The 14,785-nt window shown below is 42.5% G+C and overlaps 1 long non-coding RNA gene across 1 annotated transcript; it reads left to right on the forward strand.

Annotated features, from left to right (window-relative positions):
• The first annotated feature begins 303 nt into the window (after nucleotides 1-303).
• LOC124381306 lies at nucleotides 304-2,641 on the forward strand. The gene is made up of 2 exons (XR_006924831.1): nucleotides 304-1,777; nucleotides 1,896-2,641. It is a non-coding gene; the product is annotated as an uncharacterized LOC124381306 (long non-coding RNA).
• The last annotated feature ends 12,144 nt before the right edge of the window (nucleotides 2,642-14,785 follow it).

Here is a 14,785-nt window from a genome sequence, read left to right on the forward strand (position 1 = left end):
GCTGCAGAACATAAATTTATTAGAATTACCAACCTCAGAAATCACTGATTTACATAAACTCTTCAGTTCAAGTAGCAGCAAGCAGGTGAGACTTGTTTGGGCCAAGAAACACAAGGAATGGACATTAGATCAGTGGATAACCGTCTTATGAGTCCAAATTTGAGGTTTTTGGTTCCAAACCCTGTGTCTTTGACCGGAAGTGTGTGTGTATTGAGAGATTTTGAAAAAGAGAAGGAAGAAAGATAGACGTGTGTGTGTGTGTGTGTGTGTGTGTGTGTGTGTGTGTGTGTGTGTGTGTGTGTGTGTGTGTGTGTGAGATGGATGGCTTATTCTTTTGGTAATCGTCCCTCAGTGAGGATGTGATCTGAATTAAAGTGAAGCAGAAGCATGAGTTAGAAAGTCAAAGCTCATTAGGTTTGTATGGTTCTTTTTATCATCACCATCAATAATCATTATTATAAATCACCGCCACCATGTTTTTTTTAATATTTTTTTTTTTACACCGCTGGCGTTTTTGTGTATGTTTTCAAGTTTAATAATAATAAATTGCACACAAAGTGTGAAGCGGAGACTAAATTAACTTGCGGTCCGCCACTTAATATGTTCCTGAGGAATTAAAACCTAAAAAGCTTTGCGTTCGGTACACATGGGCACTGAACCAAAAGCCCACACTTTTCCACACCAAAATTCTGCTGTGTGTCTGCTGTTCACTTTTAGATCAGATATGTGTGTCTGGGCTCAAAACTACACTCCATGAGTTCACGTGTGGATCAAAATACATTTATGAGAAACTTCACTGCTGAGATTCTTTTTACAATCACAAATCAAGGTTTCTTGTGTAACAGAGTGTCAACGTTTTAAATGTATTATAGGTATTTTAATATATTAAATTGCATTTGAATACATATTAATATGGGTATGTGGTGAAAGAGCGCCCACTGCTCCTAGGACAGTAGAGTTACCTGTAATAAGGTAGTAGATCTTGTACGGCCTTTTAAATGTGTATTTTCTCATCTGTTCTCTTCCCCTGCTATGCCACTCCTCTGCACCAGGGGGCGTGTGTCCCTTAGAGTCAGACACTAAACACTGTTTAACTACTAGACACTTGCAGAACCAGAAGAGGAGGAGATCATCACCCAGAGCATCTCTCTCAGTACATTACTAACAAATCAAACGTTCCTCGTTATTTTAAAGCATAAAACTTCACTGAGGAATGTTCCAGATCAATGTAAACATGTATACAGTATCTATGTGGATTCTGGAATCTGTATAAGGTGAAACTCCAGCCATTTATATACTCATTGAAGATTACATTTCATTCTGATTCACTGATTTGTGTTTAATTATTGAAATATTTATAATATATATAAATATGTGAGCTGCTCTGAAACAATCGAATGAATTTGAGAGTTGACGCATATAATCGGTTACACAAGAAACCTTGATTTGTGATCGTAAAAAAAGAATCAGAATCGCTGAATCTCAGTTTCTCATGGCTGCATGGAATCACTGATTGTAGTTCGACCCACCCCCACCCCCCAGGCAGCACTGAGTCTGACCTGAATCTTAATCACAATGGTGTGTTCACTACTGCCGATCAGAACATCATGATCAGTAGAACCCTGGACATAAACGGTGAGAGAAGACTGGAGAAATGTGAGAGAGATGTAAAGCGTTTGAGACGTCCAGCGCTCCAGCAGCCGAGATCTTCACATCCTGCTTCTGATTCACTTACTTCTGAAGAAGGGGCCGAAACGGGGAACAGCTCCAGCTGCCAGTGAGTCTGCATACAGTGTGTACACACACACACACACACACACACACATTACATACATACATACATATAGCCTTGTGTCCCACAAGACATTACAGACCCTCTCCTGGATCCACTACAGTACAGATGCTGTAAACATGGCCCTCTACTTCATCCTCCAACATCTAGACTCCCCAGGATCCTACACCAGGATACTGTTTGTAGGTTTTAGCTCTGACTTCCACATTGTCCCAACGCTACTCAGAGGCTCTTCCAGCTGAATGTGCCTGATTCCATGTGCAGTTGGATCGTGGACTTTCTGACAGACGGACGGCAGTTCGTGAGGATGGGAAAGCGTGTCTCTGATTGCCGGAATATCAACACTGGATCCCCACAAGGCTTTTCTCCTCTGATTTTCTCACTGTACACCAATGGCTGCTCATCTGGTCACTAATGTGAAATTTGCTTATGATTCCACCCTCTTCAGCTTCATCTTTGATGGGAACGAGTCGGCTTACAGAAATTAGATGACCCTCTCATCCTGGAAACAAACTACAGACAGTCACTTTTACATAAAAAAACAATTTTTCATGCAAATTCATATTTCTGTATACAATATTTAGTTCATTCTAGATTGTGTACATACTTCATGTCTGTATATCTGTTTGGACATCACTTTCACTTACATTCTAAATTGTACTACTTCTCATGCAAAGCCACTACTTTCTGTAGATAATATTTATTGAATTCATTATAGTTTATTTAAAAACTGTGTACACATTTTGTGTGTGTGTGTTTGTACCTGACACCAAGACAAATTCCTAGTACTGTAAAGTGCTCTTCGCTGAACTCTGCTGTACCTGGCAATAAAACCTTTTCTGCTCCTGAGGCTGTCAACTGATTGAAATATTTAATCGTGATTCAGCGCAACTTTGTCGCACATTTTTATCTGTTCTAGATGTACTTTCATACTTTTAAAGTTTTAAATTCAATAATTATAACAGATAAATATATAAATTGCACTCAAAATCTCTTCCTTGGCTTTATAAATACAGTGGGGTGAAAAAGTGTGATTTCTTATTTTTTTGCATGTTTGTCACACTTTAATGTTTCAGATCATCAAACTAATTTAAATATTAGTCAAGATAACAAATGAACAGAACATGCAGTTTTTAAATGAAGGTTTTTATTATTGTTGCTGCTGAGGGCGGCCAGTTATTATGTTTAGGGGGCAAACACTTTTTCACTGAGGGTCATGTAGTTTTGGATTTTGTTTACACTCAATAATAAAAACCTTCATTTACAAACTGCAAGTATTTATGTATAGGCAAATAAGATACAATTGTGAAAATAACCTTTTTCTATTCAAACAATTTGGCATTGTTGCTGCTAGAAAAACGCTGATTAAACAGATACGTTTCTTATATAAGTTTATTCAGGCCTAAAGTTCTTCATTAAAACTTTTACCCAGGTCTATGGCACATCCTTCTAAAACCCAGAACATTCCTAACACAAATACTATAAACACCTACACGACCACCTCAAACACTGCCATCACAAGCACTACCACCAAAACACTACCACAAACATCAACACACTACCAACACCCATATTACCACCACAAATACTACCAACACCCATACTACCAATACAAATACCACCACAAATATTATCACCACAAATACTACCACCACCCACACTACCAACACAATACTACCAACACCAAAACCCCTGCCAAATACTGCCAACACAAATACTACCACCACCCACACTACCAACACAAATACTACAAAACCCACACTACCACAAACATCCACACTACCAACACCTATACTACCAACATCTACCAAACCAACACAAATATTAAACATCCACACTACCAACACAATACTGCCACCACAAATACTTATACCCACACTATCGACACAAATACTTCCACCACCGACACTAGCAACACAATACTACCAACAAACAACCACAACAAATACTGCCACCACAATACTGCAACCACAAATACTACCTGCACCTACAATACCAACACCCATACTACCAGTGCAAATACTACTAACACCCACACTACTACCATCAATACTACCAACATCTACAATACAAACACAAATACTACCATCACCCACACTGTTGATGTGTGTAGAGCTGTGGTGAGGTGTGTACAGGTCAGTTAATATCTGTAGAGTTGTGGTGAAGTGTGTAGAGTTGTGATCAGGTGTGTTGATGTGTGTCGAGTTGTGGAGTGTGAGTGTCGAGTTGTGGTTGTCTGTTGATGTATGGGTAGGTGTAGGTAGATATTTAGAGGTGTTGTGAGGTGTGAACTGGTATAAATATGTGTAGAAGTGTGTAAATACACAAACCAACCATTTTTTTATTGCATGTTTAATAGCAGAAGTACAGAAGCAGTAAATCACAGCAGCTTCAGTAGACCAGGCCAGCAGTTTGAGAGCGGAAGTGGGCGGAGCTTAAACTGTCTGTTGAGGTAGTTCTGTAATTGTGTAGTTCTGCAATTTGACATAAAAATCAAGTATTTTTCGGTTTTAGTTTTTCTTTGATTTTCTTTTCCGTGCATCTACAAAGAAAATGACTTGTTTTTCCGTAGTTTGGTTTTTTTTTTTTACTATATTACATGGTGCAACAGTTTATTAGTCAAGTGTTTATTTTTACCAGTGTTTTATTTAGTGTTTAATTGGCACATTACTAAGATCCTCAATGTTAAAGAAGCAGAACCTTAATTTGGATTTGTACAATTTTAGCAAGTTTATCCCCTTATAGATAAATTAACAGTCTAGAATTTTTATTAAGTACTCCTAATATTAACTCGTGTATAAAAGACAACAGAATCAGCCTATTCTATTCAAACCTCATCACCACTATGGGTAAGACCAAAGAGCTGCCCAAGAACGTCACGGACAAGATTGCAGACTTGCACAAGGCTGGAGCGTATCTACAAGACCATCAGCTAGAAGCTTGGTGAGAGAGACCGTTGTTGGTGCGATAATTCAAAAATGGAAGAAATACAAGAAGTCAATCACCCTCGACTCTGGAGCTCCATGCAAAATCTCACTTCAGGGGGTATGGATGATTCTGAGAAAGGTCATTGTTAAGCTTGTTAATGATCTCAAGGGAGCTGCGACCGCAGTCACCAAGAAAACCATTACGCACCAAGATCTCTCTGCTCAAGAATACACATGAACAGACCCGTCTGAAGTGCCAACCAACACCTGAATGATTCAGAGAAGGTTTATGAGATAAAAATTGAGCTCTTTGGCATTATCTCGACCCGCCGTGTGAGGTGTGTACTGGTCTGTTGATGTCTGTAGAGTGGCGGTGTGTGTGTGTACGTACACAGGGCTGTTGATGTCTGTAGAGTGGCGGTGAGGTGTGTGTGTGTGTGTGTGTATATGTGTATACAGGTTTGTTGAGGTGTGTACACGTCTGTGTGTAGAGTTGTGGTGAGGTGTGGAGTGTCGTTGCCAGCAAACCCACCAGACCTGAACCCCAATTAATTAGGCAGTAACTAAAGCAAAAGAACCAAGTATTGAGTACATATACAGTACATTAACATACTTTTCTAGGAGGCCAACAATTCACTAAAGATGTTTTTTATTTATTTTTTTATTGGTCTTATGAAGTATTTTCATTTTTTTTCAGATAGTGAATTGGTGGGTTTTTGTTGATTGTGAGCCAAAATCACCAAAATGAAAAGAAAAAAACACTTGAAATATCAGTCTGTGTGATGACTCCATAGAACAGGGGTCACCAACCTTTTTGAAACTGAGAGATACTTCTTGGGTATCGATTAATGTGAAGAGCTACACACTTCTGAAATAACAAATTTGCTAAATTTACCTTTAATTATGTTATTAATAATTAATGATATTCATCTATATCTAGTCATCTACATTTAAATGTTGTCATTTTTTTTACACAAATTCACATCAATGCAAGTGTGATTTAAAAAAATAATAGCAACAAACAAAATTAGATGCAGCTCACTGGTAAGTGGCGCTATGGTGAGCTATTTTTAGAAAAGACCCACGGGTGACTCATGTGGTCCTTGCAGGCAAGCTGGGTTAGGGTTTAATTCAATTACTCAATGTAATCAATATAATAAAAACGTATTCATCTGATTTATTTTTTCTTTCAGCTGCTATGGATCATCCGTCTCCATATCCCTCCTGTCCTCTACATCTGCCTTTTTCAAACCAACCACCTGCATGTCTTCCCTCACCACATCCATAAACCTCCTCCTTGGTCTTCCTCTTTTTCTCCTTCCTGGTGGCTCCATCCTCAGCATTCTCCTACTGATATACCCCGTGTCCCTCCTCTGCACATGTCCAAACCATCTCAATCGCTCCAATTTTCGAATTGCAGATACCCTTCTATCACAAATCACTCAGTCCAGGGAGACTCCTGTCTGACCTCGTTCGTCATTTTGTCCATCACCACTGCAAACAGGAAAGGGCTTAGAGCCGATCTTTAATGTAGTTCCACCTCCAATGAGGCGAAATAAAAACCTTCAATGGAGCACTCATTTATTCACAACATCCATTCTTTACTCGGTAATAAAAGAAAATAAAACCCAGCCGAGTCTCAAATCGAGCACCAAAACTCGCCACGATTCAAAACATCCGGCGATTAACACCGACCGTGTTGAAACAGAGTAAAAGTTTCGTAATTTAAAACAAATATTTTACATTTACATGAATATTGTTTTCATGCTCTGTGTATCTGGAGTATAGTTTCACTGATAAACATACATTTGTCCATACACACGTTGATTAGTGTAAAAAGTAGAAAAGTTTTAAAGTTAAGGTACATTTACAACAGAAATAATTTCAGTTGTGATTAATCACGATTAAATATTTAAAGTGTGTGTGTGTGTGTGTGTACGTACGTACAGAGCTGTTGATGTCTGTAGAGTGGCGGTGAGGTGTGTGTGCGTCCACAGTTCTTGAGCTGGATCTGTTCCCTGGTCGAGGAGAGAACGTGGTGTGTGACGGCTCGGTGGTGTCTGATTCCAGCGTGCTCCCTTCAGCGCTTCACTGTGTGTAAAAGAGTCTCGGCTTCCCATCAGGAGAACGTGAAGCAGAAGCAGGATGTGAAGATCTCACCTTCTGGAGCGCTGAACATCTTACATTCACATCTGTCCAGCCGTCACGCGTCTGTAAACTAATCCAAACTGTAACGTGTTCACTGTCACCGTTTATGTTCAGGGTTCTAATGATGTTTTTATCAGCATGTGATTCTGTGATTCAGGTGAAACTCTGGTCTGCTGTGTGTCTGCTGTTTACTTCAGATCAGAGACGTGTGTCTGGGGTCCAAACTACATGCCATAATTTCACGTGTGGATCAAAATGCAGTCATGAGAAACTACATTGAGATTCTTTTTACAATCACAAATCAATTTTCTTGTGTAACAGTGTCAACTTCAGCCTGATCTCCCAAATTCATCCGATTGTTTCAGAAGGATTCACACTTTAATGTATTCTTATATATGATATTATATATAAATATAAACAGGTCTGATGCGGCCTTTTAAATGTGTTTTTCACCTTCAAGAGCTCATCTGATCAACTTGAAAGAGTGATCACAGTGTAATGATCTACTGGTTTAGTGATTCCTCGTGAGGGAATGTCGGTGAGGACGTGTTTAATAACAGAACTGATAGATGATGACTTGTTCACTTGTTGACACTAAACAACAAGTCTGTTAGTGAGCGTGTTCTGATTCACTCACAGCCGAAATATATAATAAACTAATCTGTGTTTAAGACAAAGTGACACCAGTGCTGAATCTCCTGAGCATTAAACATTTAGACACATAAACAAACCCTCAGTGTCTCAAGTTTAGTTAGTAGATAAACACGGCCCAGAGAGGAGGTGCTTCAGGCAGGACTCAGTGGCTCAGTGGTAAGAGCCGTGCCTCTAGTGTGAGAGGTGCCCGGTTTGAATCCGACCAAGTCTCTGCGCTCTCTCTCTCTCTCTCTCTCTTTGTGTGTGCTGTCTCTCTCTCTGAGTAAAAGGTAAGTAAGAAGTAGATGGGATTAAGTGGTACAAGAGTATATGGTGAAGGAGGAGGAAAGGTAGATGGAGGGAATAGATGATAGGTGGGAGGGGTAGATGGAAGGGGCAGAAGCTGATGGGTAGAGGAGTATGAAAAGTAGATGGAAGGGACAGGAGTAAGTAGGTAGTAGATGATAGATGGGAGGAGAAGAAGACAGGACAGAGTGGGTGGGGCTGGCAGGCCAGTGAGGAGGAGATGAAGACGTCAGGACAGAATGGGTGGGCTGGCAGGCCAGTGAGAAGGAGAAGACAGGACAGAATGGGTGGGCTGGCAGGCCAGTGAGAAGGAGAAGACAGGACAGAATGGGTGGGTGGGCTGGCAGGCCAGTAAAAGGAGGAAAAGACAGGACAGAATGGGTGGGCTGGCAGGCCAGTGAGAAGGAGAAGACAGGACAGAATGGGTGGGTGGGCTGGCAGGCCAGTAAAAAGGAGGAAAAGACAGGACAGAATGGATGGATGGATGGATGGGTGGGCTGGCAGGCCAGTAAAGAGGAGGAAAAGACAGGACAGAATGGGTGGGCTGGCAGGCCAGTAAAGAGGAGGAAAAGACAGGACAGAATGGGTGGGCTGGCAGGCCAGTAAAGAGGAGGAAAAGACAGGACAGAATGGATGGGTGGGCAGACAGGACAGAGTGGGTGGGCTGACAGGACAGAGTGGGTGGGCTGACAGGACAGAGTGGGTGGGCTGACAGGCCAGTGAGGAGAAGACAGGACAGAGTGGGTGGGCTGGCAGTCAGTCAGACAGACTGGAGAGAGGGAAGAGGGGCTGCCAGTGGTGGACATAGATGGGGCTTATGGAAGAGGTTTGTGGCTTAAGTAAAGGAAAACAGCTGAAAGTAACACCTGCCCTTTGTCAGCACTTTCTCTGGCCCAGTCATCTCATCTTCCTTCAGCTGGCCCACCCAGTCATCTCATCTCCCCCTGCTCCTCCCAGCCAGCCCGCCTACCCTCTCATCTCATCTCCAGCCAGCCAGCCTCTCCTCTCCTCTCCCAACCAGTCCTCCTACCCTCTCCTCTCATCTCCCCCCCTGCTCCTCCCAACCAGCCAGCCAGCCCGCCTACCCTCTCATCTCATCTCCTCCCAACCAGCCAGCCAGCCCGCCTACCCTCTCATCTCATCTCCTGCCGGCCAGCCCGCCTACCCTCTCATCTCATCTCCTCCCAACCAGCCGGCCAGCCCGCCTACCTCTCATCTCATCTCCTCCCAACCAGCCGGCCAGCCCGCCTACCCTCTCATCTCATCTCCTCCCAACCAGCCGGCCAGCCCGCCTACCCTCTCATCTCATCTCCCCCCTGCTCCTCCCAACCAGCCAGCCAGCCAGTCATCTCATCTCCTCCTCCTTCCAGTCAGCTGGCCTGCCCTGTCATCTCCTGCTCCCAGCCAGCTGGCCCACCTACCCTGGCCTGTCATCTTATCTTCCCTCCTCCTGCTCCTCTTCCCAACCAGCTGGCCCACCCTGGCCTGTCATCTTATGCTCCCCCTCCCAGCCAGCCAGCCACCCCACCCTGTCATCTACTCTTCCTCCTCCACCACCACCTGCCCCACCTATCTGCTATCTCCTCTTCCCAACTATTCCTCCTCCAATCTTATCATCTACTTCTATCTTCTCACCTACACCACTTAATCCCATCTACTTCTTACTTACCTTTTACTCAGAGAGAGAGACAGCACACAGAGAGAGAGAGAGAGAGAGAGAGAGAGAGAGAGAGAGAGCGCGCAGAGACTTGGTCGGATTCAAACCGGGCACCTCTCACACTAGAGGCACGGCTCTTACCACTGAGCCACTGAGTCCTGCGTGAAGCACCTCCTCTCTGGGCCGTGTTTATCTTCTAAAATAAACTCAGGCATTTCTTTAAACAACCAAATCTTTTGTCAATCATTGTGACATCAGAGACTCCACCCATTACAGACTTCCACCTGCGCCTTAGCAGTGTTAGAGTGTGTGTGTTTTGTGGTGATCTAAAAAGTGTGTATCCTGTTGAAAACTTGAGACACTGAGGGTTTGTTTGTGTGTCTAAATGTTTAATGCTCAGGAGATTCAGCACTGGTGTCACTTTGTCTTAAACACAGATTAGTTTATTATATATTTCGGCTGTGAGTGAATCAGAACACGCTCACTAACAGACTTGTTGTTTAGTGTCAACAAGTGAACAAGTCATCATCTATCAGTTCTGTTATTAAACACGTCCTCACCGACATTCCCTCACTCTTTCAAGTTGATCAGATGAGCTCTTGAAGGAGATGAAAATGAGCGCTCATGGCTGAAGGTCACTTCAACCTCATTGTTGGAACGTTTGATCTGTTAGTAATGTCCTGAGAGAGATGCTCTGGGTGATGATCTCCTCTTCTGCTGGTTCTGTAAGTGTCCAGCAGTAAGATGGTGTTTAGTGTCTGACTCTATGGAACACACGCCCCCTGGTGCAGAGGAGCGGAACAGCAGTGGACGTGAACAGGTGAGAAAAAACACATTTAAAAGGCCGCACCAGACCTGTTTATATTTATATATAATATCATATATAAAAATACATTAAAGTGTGAATCCTTCTGAAACAATCGGATGAATTTGGGAGATCAGGCTGAAGTTGAAGAAGAAAATCAATTTGTGTTTGTAAAAAGAATCTCAGTGTAGTTTCTCATGACTGCATTTTGATCCACACGTGAAATCATGGCATGTAGTTTGGACCCCAGACACACGTCTCTGATCTGAAGTAAACAGCAGACACACAGCAGACCAGAGTTTCACCTGAATCACAGAATCACATGCTGATAAAAACATCATTAGAACCCTGAACATAAACGGTGACAGTGAACACGTTACAGTTTGGATTAGTTTACAGACGCGTGACGGCTGGACAGATGTGAATGTAAGATGTTCAGCGCTCCAGAAGGTGAGATCTTCACATCCTGCTTCTGCTTCACGTTCTCCTGATGGGAAGCCGAGACTCTTTTACACACAGTGAAGCACTGAAGGGAGCACGCTGGAATCAGACACCACCGAGCCGTCACACACCACGTTCTCTCCTCGACCAGGGAACAGATCCAGAACTGTGGGTCTGCATGCTGTAGGTTTATTGGTCAACGCTATTTTGTGCCTTGTGTAGGTTCTACACTGTCTTTAGTGTTGCACTTCAAAGCTCATTCCACTGAGTACTGAATCGACTCTATGTGGTTGAAATGACAATAAAAGCGTCTTGTTTTGAAACACAGTATCTCAGGAACGTGTGTAAACAGTTCATCTCAAATTTCAGCACCTATTTTATTATTGTCCCTTGAACATAATATTAAATATCCCCACATTTCATTTCTAGATTAGTCAAAATGCAGCTTGTACAGTGGTACAGATTTACTGTCCTCTGAAAATAAGTCATTATCGTCTTAATAACTGGCAAAAAAAAGTGAGTACATCCCAAGAGAACATGTCAAAACTGTGCTCACATAAATCACACACTTTGGACACAATCATTATCCAGCACTGCCTTCACTCTCGTGGGCATGGACTTCACCAGAGCTGCATGTTTCCCTCAAATGACCCGCAGCTCCACAGTACCAGCAGCACTCATGCAGTCCCAGACCATGATGCCACCACCACTATGCTTGACTGTAGGCAGGACACAATTTTCTTGGTTCTCCTCACCAGGGAGTCACCACACATGCTGGACACCATCTGGGCCGAACAAGTTTCTCTCCGTCTCATCAGACCACAGGGCATGGTTCCATAATTCATGCTCTCGGACAGGTCGTCTTTAGCAAACTGTCTGTGAGCAGCTTCAGAGAAGGCTTCCTTCTGGGACGACGGCCAGTAAACCAACTTGTTGCAGTGTGTGTGGCGTACGATCTGAGCACTGACTAGTGGACCTTCAGCTTCTGCAACGTGAATCAATGCTGCAGCACTCATGCTTGTTTTTGAAGCAGCTTCTGCCTCGACTTCTTTGACGGAACCTTGTGAGATCTGAGTGGAACCCGTTTTAGAAAAAATCTGTATGACCCTGAACACTGTACTTTAACTCAGTTTCAAGACATTACTGATCTTATAGCTCAGGCCATCGTAGTAAAGAGCAACAATTCTAATTCTCAAATCCTCACAGTCTTTACCATGAGGTACCATGTTGAACATCCAGTGGTCAGTTTGAGAGAATTGAAAAAGCACCAGATTTTAACTGCTCTTATACAAGATACACACATTTGTATGATTCTGTCAAGAAGACAAAAACATGGACATGATGGGGACATGTGGCTTTGCACAAATACACGACCTACAGCTGTTATCACTGAGGGTGTAAAAATACAGAAATGTCATTTCCACCACACTGCCCTCTGCCCACAGCATGTGGTGGAAATGACATTTATGGTTAAAAAGTACAATTGATATGGATTGTGAGTAAATTTGTGTAATACTTTTTATATTATAATATATTACAATACTTTTTATATTTATATTATAATATTTTATTTCTAAATTATATTACTTTTATATTCATTGATTTCTTTTTTATTTATTTTTAAGATGCCACCTAAGACAACAAAAGAAAGGTCACAGGTCTATAGGGACAAAATAAAAACTGACTCTATAAAATATGAAGAGAGACTTAAAAGAGACAGGGAGAGATACCTGAGGAAAAAGGAAAAAGGAGTAGTAAAAGCAATTGCAGATCTGTCAAAGCGGGAGCAACGCAAAATCAATCAAAGAAATAGACGAAAAGTGTATGCAGCACCGTATGAGAGTAACACCAAGCTTGAGAAAGCTTTGCGAAAGGCACAGAAATACCGCCAGCGGTATATAAGACTGAGGAAAAAAATGAGGCAGGCTGACTCTCCAAATACAAAATCCAAACGGCATCAGCACGTAGCACTCTACGAAGAACTTTAGTTTTTCCACAACGCTCTGATCACTGAATTGAGAGACGGATATAAAAATCTCCACTCAGACAGGGACAAACACATAATTTCCAAAATAATGGCAGGAAAAGTCCTTAAGAAGTATCGACTACTGAAAATGGCCCAAAGGGAATTTGGCTTTTCACCCAGAAGAATGAGAAGTAACGAAAAAAGGACAACAGCATTTACTTACACACGGAAGAAACAAAAGAACAGCATTAGCCCAGCCACAGAAGAAAAAATAAAACAATTCTTAGAAAGAGATGAGAATAGCAGAGCATCAACTGGAAAGAAGGACACTGTGACCAAGAAAAAGACGAAAAGACAAAAGATTTCTGAATGAGCCCCTGGAAAAACTCCATAAGAAGTTTAGAAAGGAGTATCCTGACATCAAAATTTCTAACAGTGAGTTCTGTAAGAGACGTCCGTTTTGGATTGTAAAGCCCACAGTTAAGGATAGAGACACTTGCCTCTGCAAGACACATGCCAATCTGCAGAGTATGGCAGACAAGCTGCTTTATCATAAAGTCATTAAAAGCAGCAACATTGAAGATCTGATTGTATCCCTGTGCTGTTCGCCAAACTATACCAAGCAATGTATGTACAGGGAATGTACCGTTTGTGAAGCCAAAGAATTGGAAATCTCAACCTTTGACCCTGGGACCCAAACATTTTGGTATGAGTGGAAGGGAAAAGCTGAGGAGAGACTGAAGAAAAAGAAAGATGGTAGTGAAGAAAAATTCACAGTCCATTTAACAGTTAAAGAGAAGGTTACAGGTACTTTGCATACTTTGCTTGAGGACTTTCGCTTAGGACTAAAAGAAAAACTTGGCAAACATGTCTATAATATCAGACACCAATATGCTGCTCTTCGTGGATTCAAAAGAGAATCTGAGTGAAGATGAGGTTGTCCTTCATATTGACTTTGCAGAGAATTTTCTCTGCAAGTACAGCAGCGAAATCCAAGCTGTACATTTTGGTGATTCGCATAAACAGGCCTCACTTTACACTGGTGTGGCCTACACCAAAAACAGTGTGATTTCATTCTGCTCAATCAGCTCCTCTTTTCGTCATGACCCCTGTGCTATTTGGGCACATCTATCAAAAGTCCTCACTTTCCTGAAGGATCAATACCCCACTGCTTCAGTGCTACATGTGGTCAGTGATGGGCCGACCACCCAATACCGCTCCAAAAAGAATTTCTACTTCACCAACATTCCCTATCAGATGGGCTGGAAGAAACTCACTTGGAACTTTCTGGAGGCTGGCCATGGAAAAGGCCCTGCTGATGGGATAGGAGCAGCAGTGAAAAGAAGAGCTGATGACATCATAGCTAGAGGGAAGGACATACCAAATGCTCGGGTGCTCTTTGAGGAGCTGCCACAGAGCTCTTCTATGTTGAGCCAGAGGAAATTGAGTGTATGGACATTCATGTGCCACCTGAGCTACAAACAATCCGTGGCACAATGAAGATTCATCAGGTAATGGTTGACAGTCCACAGTCGTCTCAAACATAATTTACATGAACTAAGTTCCCCTCCACTGCCCTCCCTCTTATTCACACACATGTACTCTGTCTTACTCCTACTGATTTTTATTCCCCTTCTCTCCAGGATCTTCTCCACCTGCTTCCTACTCTTACCACAAATCACAATATCATCCACAAACATCATAGGCCAGGGAGAATCCTGTCTGACCTCATGTGTCAACCTGTCCATCACCACTGCAAACAGGAAAGGGCTCAGAGCCGATCCTTGATGCAGTTTCACCTCCACCTTAAACCAGTCGGTCGTTCCTACTGCACTCTTCACTGCTGTCACACTGTCGTCATACATGTCCTGCATTACCCTCAGATACTTCTTAGACACACCTGACCCACATACAATACCACAACTCCTCTCTCTCCACCCTGTCGTACGCTTTCTCTAAATCCACAAACACACAATGCAACTCCTTCTGACCTTCTCTATACTTCTCCAACATTCTCAAAGCAAATATTCCTTTTTTGCATTCTCATGATTATTGTCCCCAGGTTTCTGCAGAATTCTAACACATCCACAGTGTCGAGCTCAATCACACC

The sequence above is a fragment of the Silurus meridionalis genome, chromosome 28 (assembly GCF_014805685.1).
Source record: "Silurus meridionalis isolate SWU-2019-XX chromosome 28, ASM1480568v1, whole genome shotgun sequence".
NCBI classification, from domain to species: domain Eukaryota; kingdom Metazoa; phylum Chordata; class Actinopteri; order Siluriformes; family Siluridae; genus Silurus; species Silurus meridionalis.